The sequence below is a fragment of the Equus asinus genome, chromosome 2, assembly GCF_041296235.1.
Source record: "Equus asinus isolate D_3611 breed Donkey chromosome 2, EquAss-T2T_v2, whole genome shotgun sequence".
Classification (NCBI taxonomy): domain Eukaryota; kingdom Metazoa; phylum Chordata; class Mammalia; order Perissodactyla; family Equidae; genus Equus; species Equus asinus.
Window position 1 is genome coordinate 179,056,656 of NC_091791.1, and position 16,450 is coordinate 179,073,105.

Here is a 16,450-nt window from a genome sequence, read left to right on the forward strand (position 1 = left end):
ACAATAAACCATAGCATCACACAGCTTAGCCCTGGCATCTCCTGGGAGGCTGGACACCGCCTCCACTGGAGCAGGAACTGATGCCAGGGACTCGTGGCTCACAGCTGTGCGGGGACTCTGTCCACTGGCCCAGGTCACTCTGGGCGTTTCTGAGTGTGGCAGAGCGAAATCTGCCACCTGACACGTTCACCCGGCTGTGCGACTGCTTTGCATGCCTATGGGACAAGCAGGCTATTTGTGAGCATATTTCATAACCCGCTTTGTAGCTGCTGAAGCCGCAGATTGCACGTGTTTCCAGCTCTGTTTCTGTGGCGAGAGTGTTTACAGAGAAGGCGCATTGTCACAGAATGGAGAGAGAGCAAGATGGAGAGATTAGGAGCACAATTTCCATGTCTGGACATAGTTCACGCAGCCGGCATCTGCTCTAATCGGGGTCCCCACATTCAGCAACTTGTGCTGATCACTCTCAGGACCGTTCATCGCATCCCGGGAACTTCACTGTGAAATCTCCAAGGGAGTGGCAAGGCTAGGAGAGCGCCCTGGCATCCTTTCCAAGAAATCCAGGGTGGATTTCTGAGTGTTGTGGGAGGAAAACAATCAAAGCATGAGAAAAATCTGTGCAAGTCTGCATTCATTTTTCTTTCTGTAGTCTGAGATCTCCAGCCCTGTTCTAGCCTTGGTGGTGGCTGCCTCTCACTGTCCTGGCCGGTAGGCTCGTCTTCATCACCACGTTGGTTGCCAATTTATTTACCCAGTCTGCTTTCTCCCTTTGTTTACCTCCTGTCAGCCTGATGACAACCTGCTCACCTATTTTGTTTTGAATTTCTCCATCGCTCCTCTTTTCTGCCTTTCCCATCGTGCTCAGGCTCTGTCAGAAAGCTCTGTCACTCTGTGACATTCAGCTTTCATTTTTGAGCCCCACCACATTTGAACAACCTTTGATTCCACTTGTTATGTGTCCCTTTCGCCTTCTCTCCTGGCTCCTGTCACGTCCTCTGTCATGATTGCCCAACATAAGCTACCTCAGGGCAGGATTTGTGTCCGCTTACTCTTTGACCACGCTCATGGTCTTCTGGGGTGGTGGTTTCAAGAAAAATAATACCAGGCAACAGCTGAGACCACATAGCAGGCTCTGGACTAATGCTCTACATGCATTTTTTATTTTCACTTAATCCTAACAATCTTCTGAGGAGATTGCTGTTATTTTCCCAACTTTACACATAAAGAACCTGGGGCTTTGAGAGGTAAAGCCGTTTGCCCAAGCATGTGCCACTGGCTGGTGACAGAAACAGGCTTCAAATTCAGGTCCGCTTTCCTCTGGAGCCTGAATGCTTAGATTCCTGAAGGAATTTAGGGATGAACAAATGACTAGTCAAGATCCCCAGCTTTGGGGTCATTTTGTTTCTCATATTTGCTTCTGGTTCTTTTCTGACTTTCAAGGAAAGTAGAACCCTGAAGAGAGTTCTACGATCTAAACACAGAAACCAACCCCCATTCTCCCAACAGCTGCTGGAGACTTAACGCCCCTTTCCTTACCCAGCCTGGCAGAGGGAGGACTGAGGCCTTCACTGACTCACTCAACATGAGGGACCGACATCACTGCCCCCTTCACGGGTCCCCAGTTGGGCTCACGGCCAAGGTGGCCCAGGCTCCACACTCAGCACAGTAGGTCCGACACAACCACAGCTGAAGCTGCGTGAATTGAGACGAGACCATGATTTTCCCCCAGAAAATCAGGAGGGAGGCCAAGGAAACCACCAAAGCTAGAAACAAACAAACAAGGTCCTGACAGAGCCTGTGCTCCTCCCATTTACAAAATCAAGAGCCAATTTTCTAGCAAAGTGACTGCAGAAATCTAAGTTTCTCTGAAACTCTTTCATAAATCTGACACCTTAAGCTAAAAGAGCCAAACGGAAGCAGCTTCTTGTGGTCGAGCTACCAGCTTGAGAGAAGAAGCAAGAGCTTAAATCCTAATCTTAACCCACACCCATCTCCTGCCAGTGCATGGTCCTGGGACCTGCTCCCCAGGAGGACAGAGTTTTTGTGCTTTGACAGGGGAATGTCATCCCAGCCCTTCTTTGGAGGCCACCACTGCAGGGCTGGGGGGGAATGCGGTGATGTGAAAAGGCATCAAGGGCAACTCAGGGACAACGTCTGCTGTGGTCCTTCTGCCCCGCTCCCAGCCCCAGCCCCGGCCTGTGTGTGCGACGTGCCTTGCTGCCTGGCTCCTCAGGTCGATTCTATTTAGCAAGAGTTTCCCCAGCTCCTCCCAGGTGCCCGTGCCAGTGCTGGTCTCTTCTGTGGACAGAGAGGCAAGAGCCTGGAAAGGGCTGTAGAGATGTTAAAGGACCAGTGCTCACAGTGTCTCTCTCCCCTGCTATTTAAAAAGAATTCTAAATTCTTACAGTTTTCCCCTTCCTCCTCTTAAAGAGAAAGGACTTTTGTTTTCTAGAAAAGAGGCTAAGTGATCCACATAACAAGACAAAGGAGAGAGAGGAGAAGGGAAGAGAGAGGAGAGAGCTTGAGTTTGTTGTGGGAGACAGTCCTCGAGACCCGAGGACTGCAAAGAGGAGTCGAGTAAGTCAGTTCCGGATGGCTTATGACCTGGCTCCTGTTTAGTAACTTAGAGAGACCCTGGTAAATAATTAATTCTTTTTTAAAAAATATTTTTAGCAGCATTTCTGCAGAACTGTGTTGCTTTAGATGTGGTTCCACGCAAAAAACAACTCATATGCCTCTACTTTCAAAAAAATGCAGAAGGAAGTGTTTCGAACTCTTTGAAATCTTTCATATAGAAAGATAATCATCACTTTGAAGGCTTGGTGCCCAGGGTTGCTCTCTTGATTCTGTGATTGCTGACTTCTTCCCTTTCCTTCTCCCTGTATAGATTAAAAGTGGAGGAGAACACGGCTCCTGGAGGACAGGGAAGATTTCTGATCCCCAGCAGTGACCTCAAATTAGATGCACAATAAATGGTTATTGAATTGAATTAAGAATTCAAGGGCCAAAAATTTCATGTCATGAGATGCGCACAAGATTAAGTCGTGATAAAGGAAAGATATCAAACTATTTATATCATATAACCTCAATTTTCAAAAAAGAAAAGACATATATACCCACACATACATATAAAAAATTAAATAACCAAAATATTAACAGTGGAGTTGTTTTTTGGTTTTTTTTTTAAAGATTTTAGTTTTCCTTTTTCTCCCCAAAGCCCCCTGGTACATAGTTGTATATTTTAGTTGTGGGTCCTTCTAGTTGTGGCATGTGGGACGCCACCTCAACGTGGCCTGATGAGCAGTGCCATGTCCGCGCCCAGGATCCAAACCAGCAAAACCCTGGGCTGCAGAAGCAGAGCGTGCGAACTTAACCACTCGGCCATGGGGCCGGCCCCAACAGCAGAGTTTTGAGTGGTCATTTGGTTTTTGTTTGTTTGTCGATGTATTACCAAATTTTCTTTAATAAACATGTAGTTTCCCCCATAAAACATTTTTTTAAAAGTCAAGAAAATTAAGGTCAGATGCATTTGGATGATAGGACAGGTCTTTCCCAGAGAGAGGAATAGTCTAAACATAGACCCCAGATCCTGAGATGACTTCAGCCAGGGAGAAAATGTGAAAGGAACCATTCCCCATCTTCAGCATGGCAACCTTCCTGGCGACAGAAGAACATTCTGTGCCAGCAGGTAAGTAGGTTTACAAGAGAGAACGGATGCATCTTCCTTCAGTTAGGAATATATATTTGCTGTTAACCATGTACATCTATAAACTTCTCCAAACCTCAAGACATGTTCTTCTTCAGAACAACCCTAGCATTTTTGGGGTACCTTTCTTGACATTTATCACCCTCCACTTTGCATTGCACCAACTCGTAGGAAAGGCAAGAGCACTGAAATTGAAATCAAAAGATACAAATTCAGGTCCTGGCTGCACCACTTGCTAACTCAGGGATGGTGAGCAAGGCATTTATCCTTTTCAAATCTCACTTTCCTTGCTGTTCAAGAAATGCTGTACAATAAGAATAACAAAAGGGAAAGAAATAAAAAAAATCAAAACCAAGAAAAGGCAGGAAGAACAAATAAGCTCCTTATAAGGGTTGATAGTGCTTCCATTTTTGAACATCAGTTTGCCTCTGTGTTCCTGGTCATCATTTTTTTGCTATCCAGCATCCATCCATCCTGTCTAGCCTACTAAACTTCCCTTTGGAGACTGTCTCATTAATCTTAAGAGTGGTGGTTCCTCACACTGTGGTCATCAAAGGGACTAGCTCCCCACACTGAAGCTTGGCCAGTCAGAAGGTTCTCTCAGGACTTGAATCTTGAGTGAGTGACCCGTCATGATGGAAGCAGTTGACTGCTTACACACCTTGGCCCAGCATCAGAAGAACCAACTTCTTGGGCCTCACTTTCCATAGTGCCTTTGGTTCCTATCTGTTTTCCAAACTTGGTTTTGAGAATGCCATCTATTTTCAGAGCTCCACTCTGATTGGACAACATTCCCTGAATGGCAAATAAAGTGAAATCTGAAAAGGATAAATGACTTTTCCAATGCCCCTGAGCGAGTCAGTGGTATGGCCAGGTCCTAAGTGTATATCTTTTGTTTTGTTTTGTTTTGTTTTGTTTTTTGCTGAGGAGGATTCACCCTGAGCTAACATCTGTTGCCAAGCTCCCTTTCTTTTCTTTTTCATGTGAGCATCTGCCACAGCATGGCCACTGCCAGACTAGTGGTATAGGTCTGCACCCAGGATCCAAACCTGGGCTGCCGAAGCAGAGCACACTGAATTTAACCCTTAGGCCACAGGGGCTGGCCCTGCATCTTTTGATTTAAATATCTTTTCCGCGAATTTCTCTTTTCTGCCTAAGACAGCTAGAATTGATTTCTGTGGTTTGCATCCTAGAACCCCAGCTTTTTCACAGGGTAGAAATAGAAACACGATGTTACAAAATTCTCATGTCTAAAAAGAAGATGTAGACCATTTTCCCACAGCAGACAAGGTTTTCTTGGCACTAAATTCAAAAAGTAATTTCTCAAGGGGGAACACATATAGGGATGGCATTAAGTAACATAAAAGATTATGTCCCTATGATGACCAGATAGCCTTTGAGACCCAAAAACTTGGTGCTTTATGTCTTATTTACCTACAGCACGTTGTTCATAATAATACTCAGTATGTTTTTGCCGAATGAAATGAAAGAACTTTCTAGAAACTTTTCTCAGCTGGCATTCTCAATTACTATTTGTTACCTTTGTCTAGGAGAGACACAGGGCTTTCATTAAAATGCCTGAGACCTTCTTCTTCCTCAACTCCCACATGCACCTACAAGCATTAGCAGGCCCTACGTGACTACCCACATGATAGGTGCTTTGCATATCTCCTGATTCTTCAGTCTCCCTCTCTGCCAGCAAGAATACAACATGTCAAAGCTAATCTTTGTGTTCCTGTCCTTTCCATTCACCTAGTCCAAAGCCAAATGTGGAAGCCAACCTGAGCTAGCAGGAGTTCATGGAACTCATCCTGATGACTACACTGAGGGCATCTTGCAGGTACAGAGCAAGAAGAGCCAATGGGCTGGACCCTCTCCCCCTCAGCCCAGGAGCTCTTTCCCTATATCTCTGGCTGGTTTAATAACGAGATAGAACATGACTTTGAATGCTGCCAGACAACTTCATGTGGTTAGAATGACTAGTCAGACTTAAGGTACGGAAGACTGAAAACTACTGCTCCTGTCAGCTCCATCTGCAAGAGATGTATGCCTAGACTATCATCCTGCTAAGACCTTGCCTTTTGCCAACCCCATTGCTTAAGGACACTTTCTCCTTCCATACTGAGTCATGTTGATAATACGATACCTATTTTCTTTTTTTTTTTCTTGTTTTATTTGTGAGGAAGATTGGCCCTGAGCTAAGATCAGTTGACAACCTTCCTCTTTTTGCTTGAGGAAGACTGTCACTGTGCTAACATCTTTACCAATCTTCCTCCGTTTTATGTGGGATGCCGCCACAGCGTGGCTTGATGAGTAGTGTGAAGTCCACACCCAGGATCGGAACCCGTGAACCCTGGGCTGCTGAAGCGGAGCATGCAAACTTAACCACTAAGCCACTGCGCTGGCCCCAAGATACTCATTTTCTTAATCTTCTCATTGAAGCTGTAGAGATTTTGAATCTTAAAAATTGGAACAATAATCCAATAACATTCTTCAGAAGAGTATTTTTCCTCAGGTGAGCTGGGTGGTAACCACGGATAGCAGCTTCTATTCACCCGAGATGAGTCATTACCTGGAGACCCTGGCAGGGATTAGATTCTTGAAATAAGTTATGTCTCCTCAGTTACCAGCAAACACCAGAGTGTGGAAACAGCTTTCTAGAAGACAAAAGTATTGCCACGCTCTCCCCTCCTGCCCCCAGTTTCCTGGGAAAGCCATGTGCAAGTTGAGAACAACTTGCTCAAATACAAATCCAGAGTAAGAAAAATGGTGTCCTAACAGGCCATAGCCCATCACACCACATGCCTGCTTTGCATGGAGACATGCAAAGGAGCAACTCCTGAGGCCAATCCCCATCACACAGTTAAACTGTTTCCATCACCTTCAATGTACAGCATCACCGTCACTGCTGAGTGGCTGGAGAACAAGTGGAAGCAATTCAGCTCAGTAAGATCCACATTTCACCATCTCCCCATGATCCAGCAATGTACAAATATGCTCCGACAAAACCAGGAAAGCAAAGTAGTATTACAGAGGTCTGAATTAAAAGCTGAGGGCCATCTCACTCATCAGCATCCCCTCTGATGGATGGGCAGGTTCCTTCCGGCCTCCTGCAGAAAGACACTCATTGCTCTTGCTTTGAGCCTGGCTCACCAAGTCTAGGCAGGTCTCTAATGCCAGAGAGATGTGGCAAGCCAGAGCTAAGGCCACCAGGGGCCTTGAGTGAAGCCTCAAGGGCTTCCCCCTTTGCTTTTCCTATTAAGCACTTATTTAAACTAAAATTTACACATTTGGCTTCAGTCCAAGGACTAGCATTTTGTGAAAGAGCCTGAGCCCAGCCTATTTTAAGCACATAATAATGAGAACTAGAGCGACGTTTTGTCTGGCATCTCTCAATTTCCCAGGAAGGGAGAAAGCAGACTCTTGCTTTGTGGCCTGAAGATGCAAAGTTACCTACTCGGTCCCCAAAGCTATTACCTTCACATATTTCCAGCATCTCTCTCCGGAGTATTTTTCAGAAAGCAAAGCTTTAAACAAGCAGGGGGAAAAAAACGACTTGTCTGAACACATGGCAATTTTAGAAATGTTGAGTTATGTGAACTCTCAGGTGTCTGGGAAGTTAGATAAACATGGACCATGCTCAGCAATCATGTAGCTACGGTTTTTCTGTTTGAGCCGGAAGATGACAGAGGTCTCTGGGCAGCGTTTATGTGGTCGCTCCAATTGCTTCTCACGAAGGAATCACAATGAAAAGGCAAAATGGCATTTTAAGTGCAGTGGTTGACAGGGTTAGGGGAGATGGAGTGAGAGTGAAGGCTGGAAAGAAGGAAGAAACAGAATTATACACCTGAAACCAGAGGCGGGAAGCACTTGTCATTGTGGTCAGCTGACCACTTGCCCACATGCACCGCCATAATAACCACTCAGTGAGCCGGGACAAAGACAAACCAAAAAGTGTGTTCAAAGAGAATTTGGGCCTGAAATACCTGACATATGAATCCACTTCTTTAAGAGCTTTATGAGGCGCTGCCATCTCCAAAGAATGCTGGCATCGTTGTCACAACCCTACAATCAGTCCCCAGCAGGCCTCTGATGCTCTCCCAGGACAAGAAGGGCGTGGTTCGCTCATCCTTCCCTGTTGATCAAGTTTAGATTTTCTGAAATACGCTCCCACCTTGAAGGTGGATTTCAAAAAGGGCTCCAGTTACAACTCTTTTCAATTCTGATCCTCTTTCTGATATATAAAAAATATACAATATCCTGTTCAAATGGCAAAATGGGGGAGCATGGCTGGGATGGCCACCAGGACGATGGCCCGGAAGTTATGGGGCAGGGAGGAGGCAGCCTCTCTTCTGATACCTCTTTGCCATCCCCTACCCTGTGTCCGTGACCTCCTCAAAGTTATGAGAGACTCATTGCAGCTTTTTCCTGAAATTGACACTTTAACAAAGGTTCCAAAATCATTTTGAGGAATATTCTGTAGAATCAATGCATCTCAGATTGCGTACTTCCAAAAATAAGCATTAAAACAATATAGGTAGCACTTACACTTCTTACACTTTTATTAACACATAATTCTCACGTCCTCATTGGAAGTGGGTATCATTACACCCAATCAAAGGATAATGAAGCTGAAACTGGAAGAGGTTGACTGTTTTAACTAAGGTCACACAACCAATATATGGCAGAACTGGGTTTGAATCCAGGCCTTCTGTCCCTTTCTACCACATCATAATTCCCTCTCAAATTTGTAACAGAATACTAAAATCAAGGGCCTGCTACAGTGCAATAATTATCACCTTCCCTTACAGGATCCCCATCTAAATTGAGGTATGCAAACTCAGAAGCTTCCAGGGGCCAAGCCCTGTGGGCAGCTGCAGAGCTGCAGGGCTGTGCCCCATCTAAAGAGGCAGTCACTACACAGTTCCAGCTCAAAGTTGCCGTCAGAACAGGGGGATCAGTGTCACCAGGGAGTCCAGTTTTCAAGAGAAGTTAGTAACCTGAGTTTGTGTGTGTCCGTGTGTGCGTGTGTGTGTCTGAGAGCAAAATCACCACCTCATTTTTTAATATGGGCAAATAATGCACACATTTTAAACCACTGTGCAGACCAAACAAACATGTCTTTAAGATAAAATTGGCTCCTGGCCACCATCTGAGAGGATGGCAGGTGTCACGCAGGTCAACTGCTGTCCTTGCTTGGGCCAATTATTTCCTTAACAGAGAGCCCCACCTCCACATTCAAGAGCCTTCATATTCACTTCCCTCCCTGGGTGGTCTGGTGCCTGGAGCTTCTCCCAGCTCATTGCTCAATCCACCTTCTTCCAGGGTAGTGCCCCCTAGGGCAAAGAGCTCTAAGCCTGTGGTCAGGAGACCCGAGCTCACTGCTTCCACATGACCTGGTTGAGCCTCAGTTTCCTCAGCTGGAAGACCTATGATTTCAGTGTTAAATGGGGCCATGTGGTGACCACAAACGAATTCCATCCACATCAGGATTCAGATGGGCACCACTGGAAACTCTCTCCTAAACTGTCCCATATTCAACACCTATGCCATTCACTAGACTTTTAACCTCGGCCTGCCTTGTGTCATCTGGTATTGGGATTAACTCTCCTGTTTTCAACTCTTCACACAATAGGTTTTTCTTTCCCCACTTAGATTGCAAGCTCTGGAAAGCAGAGATCACCCAGGGTATTTCCCAGGGTCCACCTGCCCATTGTGATCATCACCAAAAATGTGATGACCAAATGGAGTGGACAGTCTGTAGATGATTCTTAGATGGTCTGCATTCACCTTTTACTCCTTTCCAGTCTCAGGCAGGGAATTAGGTTTGTTGAAGGGCAGAGTGAGGGGTGACTTATAGGGAAACAGAGGCAAGCTTGATGTAGAGGAAACCAAGAAAGAAAAGAAGTTCTCACCGTGTAAAGACCTCTGACTGATACTGGGAAGTGACCTCAGGGGACTCTATGTCTCTATGGAGACGTAGAGATGAAGTGGGAATTCTGGATCCAAATAAGGACAGGAAGAAAGGGCTGTGTTTCTTCCCAGTCCTGCCCTGTCCTCTCACCATTTCCTCACGTAAAACAAGGGAACGAAAAAACAAAACTACACTAAACGCAACCCAAAAACACAAACAAGAAGATGAAACATGGAATTCCAGCTAGAGGAAAGCTCAATGTGGAGGGAGGAGGGAAGAGCGGATGGCAACAGAGCTGGGACCCTGCGACATTCCCTGCTTGCCACCTTGACCTTCCTTGATGTCTAAGGGGCTGGTAATCCTGTCACTTTTATTCTTGGGACAAAGTCTGTTGCTATACAGATGAGAAAGCCTGGTGTGTTGATACAATGCCCAGAGTGATGTGGGAAAGGGGAGACCAGTGACACACACAGCCATGGTTACTACGACACCCGTGGACCAGCACCAGTTAGAAGCATCTTCACACAAGTGTGGTGACTACAACTTCAGACTACATGTCAGAGAGAATTGGCTCTGCTTCCTGTTTTAATTTTATGATCTGGATAACCACCAGGGCTCATTAATTTCTTCCTTATTGTCTGGAGTCTTGGGCTTTCCCAAACAAATTTTACTTTTGTTGACACTATAAACAAGAAAAAATCTGATGAAGGTAAATGTTTCAGTAGCTCAACCATTCTTTCCCAACCTAGGTTTGAGAATTCTTGAGTCAAACACTTCCAGCATCATGTGTACCTCTTTCTCCATCTTCCTCTTCAGCAACATCTCAGCTCCTTGTACCCCTCTCCTCTCCTTCTTACCTCCCTTCAACCAATCTATGACAGAAAATCTTGATTCAGGAATCTACAATGGAAAATTTGATATTTTATTTGTCTGTGGTCTAAGATTGATAGGAAAACGTTGTAAGGCTCTCCTTTTACAGTTTAAATAAATAAATAAAGATAAATATAAACAAGATCCCAGGAGAGTAAATGGCTTATGCAAGCTTGCATTGGCTTGACCTCTGGGACTAAACCCACGTCTCCCAAATTCTAAGCCATGGCTCTTTCCCTTATATCACACTGGACTCTTAGAAAGTACCATCAGATCTGGTGTCAAGATGGCGGCATAGGTGGATCTGAACTCACCTCCTCCCATGGACACAACAAATTGATAACTACTCTGGAACAGCTACCCCTGAGAGAACTGAAAGCTGGATGAAAAGAACTCCCACAACAAGGGACAGTGCTGACTCAGGTGAAAGAGGCAGAAATTCCTCTCTGGAGAGGAAAAAGCCACCTTCTAGCCCTGGCAATTCATTGCCAGCCAGGTGCAATCTTAGGCTAAGAAGCCTTTCCTAGAGGAGTGGGGGATCTGAGCAGGAGAGCTTTATCACAATGAGCAGGTTTTGGACTCAGCACAACTGAGGCAGGTGTCATAATACCTGGCTTTGCTGGCTATTAAGTACAATGGGGAATACCCCAAAAATGCTATTGGACATGAAGGGGGAAAAAGGCCTGCTCTTAAAGGGCCCACATACAAATTCACCTGTTTCAGAGAGCAACCTAAAATTACCAGAAAGAAAGGTGCACAGTCCTTTGGTGAAAAAGACGCACTTGATAGGCTCTGGGTGCATCTTGGTGAGAAGTGAGACCTCCCCAGGCTGGAACCACCTCTCCAGGGACTGAGACATTGGCAGCAGCCATTATTGTGACATAGTACAGGTATGCTGACACAGAAGCTGGCAGACACCACTGGAGTTCTTACTCTGGCCTGTTAGTGCAGGGGTCTGCCCCACCCACTAGAGCACCAATTTAATCCAGCTCAGCCAGGGCAGGCAGCCTGCCCTAGGGACTAGCAACCACCCAACAGCAAGCCCTCTGGCAACTTGTGGGCCTGCACAGGCGGGGTGCATGGGACCTCTGCAGCAGGGTGAGTGGATCTGCCTCTGCAGGGCAGGGTGTGTGTGAGACGCGGGCCTGCATTGGCAGAGTATGTGTGACCTCTGCAGCAGGGCGAGTGGGTCTGCTTCAGTGGGTTGGGGCATGTTCATGTGGCAGGACTGTGTTCATGGGGTGTGTGGGCCTGTAGGCAGTGGGGCTTGTCAGCTGCAGCAGACTTGTGATTCTCAAAACAGTCACAAAGTGGATCAGCCCTACCTTCCAAAGCCTGAAACAATTGGGTGCTCCCATGCCTGGGGCTGGCCCCACTCAGCTGCAATCCTGAGAGAGCTGACAACAGCCTTGCAGGCCAAGGCCTAAACCAATTGTAAGCCCCTGAGCCTAACAACCAGCCACACTGGGGACCTACTCACTGAACAGAAAAATTGCAACAGGAATGTGCTATTAGACCTTGCAGCCAACTGTGCTAGGGCTCCCTATGCCCAACAAAGTGACCAAAGGGTCCATAGCAGCCACACACAGCTGAGCATTATAATCAGCCTGCCAGAAGGACTGCCTAGCCTCCCCAGGCACCTGCAGCAAGAACAACCCTGCCACAACAGAAGGACACATACAGCCCACACAGGGGACACTCCTGGAACATTTGCAACTAGTGACTAGAGGGAAGCACACTGCTGGGCCTCATAAGGCATTTCTCACATAAGGCCACCTCTCCAAGATTGGGAGACATAGCTGATCTACATAATACATAGATAGAAGCACAGGTAAAGAGACAAAATGAGGAGACAAAGGCATATGTTCCAAATAAGGGAACAGGACAAATCCTCAGAAAAAGAACTAAATGAAACAGAGATAAACAATCTACCTGATAAAAAGTACAAACTAATAGTCATAAGGATGCTCACTGATCTTGGGAGAAGAATGGATGAACTCAGCGAGAACTTCAAGAAGAACTGGAAAATATAAAAAAGAACCAGTCAGAAATAAAGAATACAATACAGGAAGTGAACAATTCACTAGAGGGGCTCAATAGCAGATACAGAAGAATGGATCAGTGAGCTGGACGAAAGAATAAAGGAAATCACCCAAGCTGAACAGATAAAAGAAAAAAGAATTAAAAAGAATGAGGACAGTCTAAGGGATGTCTGGGACAACGTCAACCTCACTTACATCCATATTATAGGTGTCTCAGAAGGAGAAAAGAGAGACAAAGGGGCAGAGAATCTATTTGAAGAAATAAAAGTTGAAACCTTTCCTAACCTAAGGAAGGAAGCAGACACCCAGGTATAGGAAACACAGAGAGCACCAAACAAGATAAACCCAAAGAGGCCCACACCAAGACACATTATAATTAAAATGTTAAAAATTAAAGAAAAAAAGAGAGAATCCTAAAAGCTGCAAGAGAAAGGCAATAAGTGACATACAAAGGAAACCCCATGAGGCTATCAGCTGACTCTCCAGCAGAAACCTTACAGGCTAGATGGGAGTGGCACGATATATTTAAACCGCTGAAAGGAAAAAAACCTACAGCCTAGCATACTCTCCCCAGCAAGGTTATCATTCAGATTGTAAGGGGAAATAAAGAGTTTCCCAGACAAGCAAAAATTAAAGGAGTTTGTCACCAAGAAACAAGTCTTAGAAGAAATGCTAAAGGGACTTATTTAAGTGGGAAAGAGAAAACCACAAATAGGAATAAAAAAATTATCAAAGAAAAAAGCAATAAAATCACTGGAAAAGGCAAAAATACAGTAAAAGTATCAGATGAACCACCTATGGAGACAATATGAAGGTCAAAAGACAAAAGTACTAAAATTACCTCTTTCCATGATAAGAGGGTAACAGATACACACAAACGAGGAAAGAGGTTAGAGATGATATTAAAAGCATAAAATGTGGGGGGAGAAGAGCAAAAGAGCAGAGCTTTTAGCAAGAGGTCAAACTTAAAAGACCATGAATTAAATATAGATTGCTATATACGTAAGTTATTATAGATGAACCTCATGGTAATCACAAAAAAGAAATCTATAATAAATACACAAAAAATTAAGAGAAAGGAACCGAAACATAATGCTAAAGAAAGCCATAAAACCACAAAGGAAGAGAGCAAGAGAAGAAAGAAACAGAGAAGAACTAAACTAAAACACCCAGAACTACTAAAACACCCAGAAAAAAAGTAACAAAATGTCTATAAGTACATTCTCATCACTAGCTACTTCAAATGTCAATGAACTAAATACTCCAATCAAAAGGTACAGGGTGTCTGATTGGATTAAAAAACAAGACCTATATATATGCTGCATACAAGAGACACACTTCAGACCTAAAGGCACTCACAAACTGAAAGTGAAGGGATGGAAAAAGATACTCTATGCAAATGGCAATGAAAAGAAAGCTGGTGTAGCAAGACTTATATCAGACAAAATAGACTTTAAAACAAAAACTGTAACAAGAGACAAAGAAAGACACTACACAATGATAAAGAGAAAAATCCAACAACAGGATATAACACTTGTAAATATCTATACACCTAACATAGGAGTTCCTAAATATATAAAGCAATTATTAACAGAAATAAAAGGAGAAATAGCAACACAATAATACTTGGGGACTTTAACACTTCACTTACACCAATGGATAGATCATCCAAACAGAAGATCAATAAGGAAACATCGGCCTCAAACAATACATGAGATCAGATGGACTTAGTAGATACATACAGAACATTCCATCCAAAAAGTGCAGAATGCACATTCTTTTCAAATGCACATGGAACATTCTCAAGCATAGACCACATATTAGGCCACAGAATAAGTCTCAATAAATTTAGTAAGATTAAAATAATACCATGCATCTTTTTTCACCACAATGGTATGAAACTAGAAATCAACTACAGGAAGCAAATCAGAAAAGCCACAAATATGGGTAGATTAAACAAAATGCTACTGAACAACAACTAGGTCAATGAAGAAACCAAAGGAGAAATCAAAAAATACCTGGAGACAAATGAAAATAAAAAAACGACATGCCAAAATTTATGGGATACAGCAAAAGTTGTTCTAAGAGGGAAGTTTATAGCAATACAGGCCTACCTCAACAAACAAGAGAAATCTCAAGTAAACAGTCTAACAGTGCACATAGAGAAACTGAAAAAAGAGAACAAACAAACCCCCAAATGAGTAGAAGGAAGGAAATAATAAAAATCAGAGCATGAATAAACAAAATAGAGACTGAAAAAAAAAAAACGAAATAGAAAAAAGTCAATGAAACCAAGAGCTAGTTCTTTGAAAAGATAAACAAAGTTAACAAACCTTTAGCTAGACACACCAAGAAAAAAAGAGAGCATGCTTAAATAAATGAAATCAGAAATGAAAATGGAGAAATCACAATGGACACCTCAGAAATACAAAAGATTATAAGAAAAGTCTATGAAAAGCTATATGCAAACTAATTGGATAATCTAGAATAAATGGATAAATTCTTAGAACCATACAACCTTCCAAAACTGAATCAAGAAGAAATAAAGAATCTGAATAGACCAATCACCAGTAAGGAGATCAAAACAGTAATCAAAAACCTCCCCAAAAATAAAAGTCCAGGACCAGACAGCTTCCCTGGTGAATTCCACCAAACATTCAAAGAAGACTTAATACCTATCCTTCTCAGACTCTTCTAAAAAGTTGAAGAGGAGGGGAAGCTTCCTAACTCACTCTACGAAGCCAGCATTACCTTGATACCAAAACCAGACAAGGACAACACAAACAAAAGAAAATTATAGGCGAATATCACTGATGAACATCGATGCAAAAATTCTCAACAAAATACTAGCAAATCGAATACAACACCACGTTAAAAAAAAACATACACCATGATCAAGTGGGATTTATTCCAGGGATGCAGGGATGGTTCAAAATCCACTAATCAATCAACATCATACACCACATTAACAAAATGAAGCATAAAAATCACATGATCATCTCAACAGATGCAGAGAAAGCATTTGACAGATTCAGCATCCGTTTATGATAAAAAGTGAGTAAAATGGCTAGAGAAGGAAAATACCTCAACATAATAAAGGCTATATATGGCAAACCCACAGCTGATATCATCCTCAATGGAGAAAATCTGAAAGCCATCCCTCTAAGAACAGGAACCAGACAAGGATGCCCACTTTCACCACTCTTATTTAACATAGTATTGGAAGTCCCAGCCAGAGAAATCAGGCAAGAAAAAGAAATAAAAGGGATCCAAATTGGAAAGAAAGAAGTGAAACTGTCCCTATTTGCAGAAGACATGATTTTATATATAGAAAACCCTAAAGAATCCACCAAAAACCTTTTAGAAATAATAAATGGATATGGTAAAGTTGCAGGATACAAAATCAACAAACAAAAATCAGTTGCATTTCTATACACTAAAAACAAAGTAGCAGAAAGAGAAATTAAGAATACAATCCCATTTACAATTGCAACAAAAAGAATAGAATACCTAGGAATCGATTTAACCAAAGAAGTGAAAGACCTGTACACTGAAAATGATAAAACATTGTTGAAAGAAATTAAAGACATAAAGAAACAGAAAGATATTCCGTGTGCCTGGATTGGAAGAATTAACATAGTTAAAATGTCCATGCTTCCTAAAGCAATCTACAGATTCACTCAACCCCTATCAAAGTTACAATGACATTTTTCACAGAAATATAACAAAGGATCCTAAGATTTACATGGAACAACAAAAGACCCTGAATAGCCAAAGGAATCCTGAGAAAAAAAGAACAAATCTGGAGGTATCACACTCCCTGATTTCAAAATATGCTACAAAGCAATAGCCATCAAAACAGCATGGTAGTGGCACAGAAACAGACACACAGATCAATGAAACAAAATCGAGAGCAGA